Source organism: Tetrao urogallus (assembly GCF_951394365.1).
Source record: "Tetrao urogallus genome assembly, chromosome: 1".
NCBI classification, from domain to species: domain Eukaryota; kingdom Metazoa; phylum Chordata; class Aves; order Galliformes; family Phasianidae; genus Tetrao; species Tetrao urogallus.
Window position 1 is genome coordinate 131,960,205 of NC_136813.1, and position 7,048 is coordinate 131,967,252.

A 7,048-nucleotide genomic window follows, 5' to 3' on the forward strand; every position below is an offset into this window, starting at 1 on the left:
TCTTTCTTTCTTCTGTCTGGGGATATCTTTGATCCATAATTCTTGAGGGAAAAAAAGATAGAAAAAGACACAAGGCATTCTTCTCCCTAAAAAAAATACAAAAACTTTCAACACATTGTTTCAAATCTTTCTTCACAGCTTACTGAGAGTCTGATAATGTCTGGGTTTAAAATAAATACAAGAAACAATCAATATATCTGCTTTTTGTTCTTGCCTCTACTCTGCACTCCCCCGAAATGCATGGAAGATGTGCCAAAATAACACAAAACGACTGTTCTACATCTTGTGCTCCCAGAAAGACAGGAAACACTGTGGTCTCATGAGAAGATTTTTTAAAAAACAACTGTGGCTTATCCTGCAAAGAGCTCCATGGAAACGTCAATGGAACTCATTGCTGGAGTGTAGCCTAAAGCTGGGGTTTAGGTTTTTTTTTTCTTAAAAAAAAAAAAAAAAAAAGTTTGTTCTTGTTTTGTCCAAAACAGCCTACACATCTCTGGTACAGCTCTGTTGGCCTGTTAGGAGCTAAGCTGAGCTCTTCAGCTTCTTTTAAAACAAGATACCAAGCAGCCATGAAATGGTAATGACTTTCAGTATTTGACCCAGTAACCTACAGGAGGAATGTAGGTAAAACTTTGTTGACTGATGCTGCATTATGTAAAGCCAGGATCAGATAAGTGCTGGTATTTTTTTCTATGCTTGCCATGATGAATAAAATCACACAAAGCTTTATTTCAAGATATAAATGAAGTTGGATTGGGTTGAACAATTCTTTTAGCTCTTTTAAAAATTACACAGTTGGAAAAGAATTGTCAATCAGTTCTGTAGGGAACAATGAATGTTAAACCTCATTCAAGGCTGTTTCTGTACTGGCCTTATTTTCGTAGCATAGAGCACATTCTAGTGCTTCACATATCAGGTGGTATCTTTATGCCCTGTGCTTTGAATGATTTCATCTCTTATGCATAAAGGCACAAGAGAATCCTGAAAATCTTTTCAACTTGTTGATCTGAAAGAGTGTTTGAAAACAGGAGAAGCCTAGGTATTTTATACCCTTGACTTCATTACTTTAGAAAGTAAAGCTACATGTGTTCTGTTTTAACCAGTAAGTAGGCCCTGGAAAAGTATAAATATGCCACTCAGTATGCAGGGTTTTCTCCCCTGTCTGCAACAAGATGTTCTGCCAACTTATTCACATTTGCATGACATTGTAATATTTCCATTAGCTTGGCTGATAAAAGTTTTGAGAGGCTGAGTATGTTGACAACATCCAAAAATTTTTAAGCAACTTTGGCCTACATTGTTTTGAGGGGGAAGTAAGAAGACAAAACACAACAAAATTTTCAAGGACAGAGGATCTAAAGCAAACCATAATGACTTCGAAAAATGTGAATTTTAGTTTAGTTGGCCTCAAGTTTGCTTTAGATAGGAGAGCAATTCATTTTATTTTGCTTTTTATTTTTCTTTTTCATGTCCAGCTGTTCTAAATGTTTTGAGAAAATCAACATTGTAAATGAAAAGGACATCCTGTAAACTTGAACATCAAACCAGAAGACTTGGTCACGGTCAGCGTGAGCCCAACACTCTATCACATTTACTAATACAAAAGAGAAGCCAAACACTGAAAGCAACCAAAGTCTAGAAGGACAAGATAAAGGTCAGCAAGGAATTCCTTCTTTTAAAATTCTAAGATTAGCTGGGAGACTTTGTCCACAGAAATCCTACCTTAGGTGAGCAAATAGGGTCCACCAAAACAAGCCTCATTTCTCAAATGATGAGATGCCAAAGAACCAGAAGATACAGTAGAGAAACAAGAAATAAGGAAATATATATTTCCTAGACTGAAGTAAATAGGATGCTAAAGCCCATACTGCTCAGATTAACAGGGACCAGAGAAATCACACGGGGTCACGACAACAGTACCATTCTGTTTGCACCCTCAGACATTCATTGGAAATTCACCTATCAGTGATCCTGAGATTCACTGATGCTGGAATCAGGAAATTACCTTTAGTTTGTCTTTTTTCTTCTTCACTTAAAAAAAAACAACAATAAAAAACCCCACACAACTAAAATGCAAAACTTAGGTTATAAGGATGAAGAAAATAATAAGTTCAGGACAAGGAAAAGGATTTGGGCTGAGAACATCAAGGCACCCCACTTCTTCCTCACTCAGCTCCAGAGTCCATTGTTGGAAGGGAGAAGAACACCCCTTTTTCTTATAGGTCCTGCTGTTGTTAGGCAACACTCCTACTTGCTTTAATGCACTGATTAAACACTAAGGACCTCACAACTTAACCTTTAATTAGACCATCACTATCTTGCAATCAGCAGTGCGCAGCATTCACAGTTCAAATCCTGCTCTGCACAAAGCTAACTTGATCCTGCAGAATATTTTGTGCATCAGTATTTGTTAGTATGGGATGTTCTCAAAATTAATAAGTCTTACTGTGTGGGAGAGCTGTTTTATTTTTCTTCTGTAGGGTTACTCTGGAATAACTCTTGTGGCTTCTAGATATGCCATACAGATGAGGAATTCAGCCTACCCTGTCTCATAATAGGGTGGTTTGTTGTTGTTGTTGTTTGGGTTTTTTTTTTTGTCGGTTTTGTTTTTCTTAACATGAGGAATTGAATACTGATGCACATTCATAAAAGTCTGTTCTTATAAGCCCAAGTACGCAGTGCTGCAGGACATACTTTACCTGCAAATTCTTGTGCCCATGTAACACTGCAGAATTTCATCAAGCACAGCTAAGCCTACCACGCAGCTAGGTCTTTTGTAAGGCAATTTGTTAGAGCTGGAAGCCACACTTAAAGTCAAGTACACATTTTAATGATCTACAAAGGTCTCTTCCCACTAAAAGAAAGACTTATTTGCCTCCTTTCTACTTAATCTTCAGAGACTTTGCACCCATAGTTACAGCAGATGGCAATGGGACGAATCTGCTCCTAATGCACCAAATCTGCCATCCCTTACTTAAGGAGTAGGAATAAAAATGTGGCCTTAACGTGGCTTGAAATACCACTAAGAACAAACAAGCTCCAGAAGAACTCTAATTTGTGATCACACAGAAACTTCTATAGGATGCAGATTAGAAATTCATGTTCTCGTCACTGTGGGGATACGATGCCTCTGTTAATTTAAGCCACTTAACCATTTGAGTTTGCAGTTCCTCATGATCTTGTTGCTAATTTGCTCACACTGGTCTTAAGAATTGAAAACAAGCCTATCAGGGACCATTTCAAAGATCTTAACATTGTCATACCATTAACTCAGAGGAAGAATAGTTCCAGTCTAACTAAGTGTAGTCTTTAAAATCTGTAACAGCAATGAGTGAGAAAAAGCTATGCTTAATGAGCCTCAGCCCACTCAAACATATGTTTGTTAGTAATGCAGAGTAAGTGCCAGGATTCATTAAGTAAATTATTGTACAGCCATTTCTTGAGTATACACTAATAATGACTTGGTGTGAAAGCAAATCATATACAGAAATGAAAATCAAGAAAGAAATCATGTTATTCATATCTGGCTGCTTTTGTTTCTGCCATTGACCAACCATTCTTTAGCGTCAGCCGGGCTGCTTTTGGAGATAAACCCATGACAGACTCCCAGTGAGGTTCTGTGTTTCTGTCTGCCAAGGGGTGTAATAAGAGAAGAGGCATTTTGGTGCACACTGAAAACCAGAAAGAGAAATAAAAGAACTTGCAACCCAAAAGAACATCTTACTTTGTACCCTTCAGATTCTATAACAAAGTATTTTTAGATAGTACATGGAAGATCCCAACTAATGATTTCCCAAATAATATGTAAATGAATTCACCAGACTATCCAAAGCATTTCAACATGGCCTGATATTTCACTGACCGTTCAGAAACCTTCTATCCTGTAGTACAAACTTTGCATCTTCTTGAAAGGATTTGCCTGAAACGAGCACAAAATGTATTTACAGCAGCACCCTTTTCAACACCCAACAGGGAAACAAAGAGAAGCAACATGAACAAAAGTGGACAGTACACCTTATAGCACTAGAGCTCCTTGGTGTGGAGCTCGAAGTACCACAGTCATAATTCAGCAAGCACCTACAATCAAAGTCACCCTTCATTTTTTTTAGCTTTGTACTCAGAGGCTGAGTACAGAGAAGCCTCTACATGAGAGCTGCAAGAACAATGTGATCTGTCTCTTCCTTAGTTTAAAAATCATACAAACTGCTATTGGAAAGAAACATTTTCAAGTTAACAAGTTACCCTTCAAAACCATCCCATTGCAATCTTAAATGCGATTTACGGACAGGTAGTCCCAGCTCCTTGTGAGCTAATTTCAGGCACTTAGCTAGAGCTACCCTCGCGTATCCTAGGAGATAATGAGGTACCTGCTGACAGCAGTTGAGATCTTAGTGGTACGAACAACTTTTTTCCTCTACTGATTACAGTGAAGACTTAGGACAATTATGCTCCTAAATGAAGTGCATCAATTATGTACCTGAAGTTAGGCAAGATGAATGCAGGCCTATAGAGCCTAATATTTACAGAGAATTAGTACACCTAATGCGCTTCCGTGGACAGGTTGTTCTTGCAAAAGGCTTTTAGGCCCCATGGTGAGTCTTTAGGTAACAATTTCCCTCCAAATTCACTGGGAGTTGGTCAATAACTACCTTCAAAAAACTTTCCTCTACAGCAGATTCAAAAACTTTTCCTCTGATTTTCATCCGTTTGGAGTAGCTTTGCACAACAACAGAGCAACTGTCTATCAAAGGACAACAGCCAAGATATTACAGAGGGAGATACAAGTGGAGAACAGAGAAAGCTGCCATACTTTGTCAGATTTTCTAGCATGTCAGATGGCCCTCGAGAATCCCGCTGGCTTTGTATGATTGACATGATTTATGAAGGTCAAGGAGCTGTGAACAGCAGCTCTGGGTAGTGCTATAGCTGACAGCGTTCCTCTTCACTGGGAATGCAGTGGGGCACAAGGCAGTAACAATATGTAAACTGTGTCTTCACAATATGCAGAACTTGAGCTCTTTCTTAAAGAAAGGCAAGGCAAATAAATAAAAAGAATCTGCCTCAGTCCCAACAAAACCTTTCTAAAAGGAAAGCAAAACAAAAAGCTCATAGGAGAAAGCCAGAAAAAGCACAAAGTTGGTTGTTATTATTCAGCACATGCAATCCAGTGAGAGTTGAGAATTTACCAGAGAACATCAGAGCAGAGGACCAATTGAAAGTCCCTGATGTTCTCCCACATGTAATCAGAGAAAAAAAAACACAAAGAAACCCCACACCATAATGAACCCAGGGGATTTCCATTGCTGCATGCTATGAGAAGAGATAAAATTACTTTCTCTCCCAAGGGAAGTGGTTTAGTGGTCATGGTGGTGGTGGGTTGATAGTGGGACTTGATGATCTTAGTCTTTTCCAACCTTAATGATTCTATGATTTCAGTTAGTTTAAAATGCACGTTTTCACAAATAGGAGGACATATTCAGTAAGGAACATCCAAATCCAAACTTCCAGTTGTTTTAATCATGAAAAGAAAACATCCATAGCATTGATTCTGTTCCACTTCTCATTACTACTGTTCAAAAAAATATTTCTCCATTTATATGAATTTCCAGTATATTTCCACACAATCTTCTCCTTAGCTCTAAAATGTTCACCTGTCAAATGCCAGACTTCACTTCAGATGAGTCTGACAGAATGAAAGTTTTTCATTAGTATCAGACTCTTACCTCCTCTTACCAGATGTAATGCTATGTGACCACATATTTCCTATGCCATGTCATTCATCCGGTGGATTTTTAACCAAGTGACATGGCAAAACTGCAGCAGTTCCCATTGCCAACAGCAAGAAGACATCGTTCTTGCTTGGAGAAGGGTCTTTCAACTTCAAAGACTCAAGTTGGTGGGAATTTCAGCAACAATACCAGAGGTGGGAGTGGAAGAAATAGGCCAAATATGCTGAAGTCAACAACTTCCTTCTCTGTCCACCAAGTAACCATTTTGCTATCAGGTACAATTGTTATATCATTGTTACACCATCATTACCTCCTTTTGGTATTTTCTACCAGAGTCATTCCCTCTCTGATTGCAGAAGTACCTCCTGAATCATCACGTCTCCAGGCCTCTGCCTACTGAATTGCAGGCCAAGGGTTTGTACATTCAGAATGTCCCACAAGAAATGTCAAATATGGAGAATGAGAAGAAAAAAAGAAATGATGACTACTAACATCAAAAGCATGCATTACTTAATCAGACCACCAGAGTTACTCACTTTTTAATAAAAATTTGTGCCTACCTTGTGAGGTGTTGATGTGTGATCATGCCTCAGCTGCTCACTACTCATGAATGTGGTAAAAATCTGGACTGGAGCACTACTGGATAATGTGTCCTAAGATCCACTGCAAGGAAATGACATGACAAATTTGAGTATCCTCTGCCAATATATTTGTGAAAGTGCTAGATGCCTTTCTAAGGAGAAAATCCAACTTCATACAAAACAATTTTTCACAAACTTGAAAATATTCTGTTTCCTCTTATCCAAAATATGTTGCACTGACAAATTCCTAAACGGAAAACAAAGATGAAATGGGCTTCCATTAAGATGCACTTCCAGTTTAGTATTTATTAAATAATGTTCTTTATTCTGGCTGATTCAAATCCTGCATTCAGCCATGAAAAATTCTATAACAGACTTTCTAATCCTACAGCTGCAGTGTTAAAGGGTATCCTGGTTTGCAAGAGCATAGAATATTAGGAAATGAAGTAGACTTATTTTATTCACAGTGGTGCCAGCAGTAAGGTTTAGAAAAGACAGTACTTCAGTGCAAATCTACTGACTGTATTAAACAAACTCTGAATTTTAGGACCATGGACCATTTTCTTTATTACATCATCTGATATCTGAGTCTAGCCTGAGTCTAGCAAACAAGAATACTATAAAGACTATATGGTCCAGAGCAGATTATGCTTTTACTGCAAGAATTAATAAAAATACCTAATGCCCTGTGCAGCTCTTTTAACCTCTCTGAACCTAAAATTTCTTCCATAAAGCAGA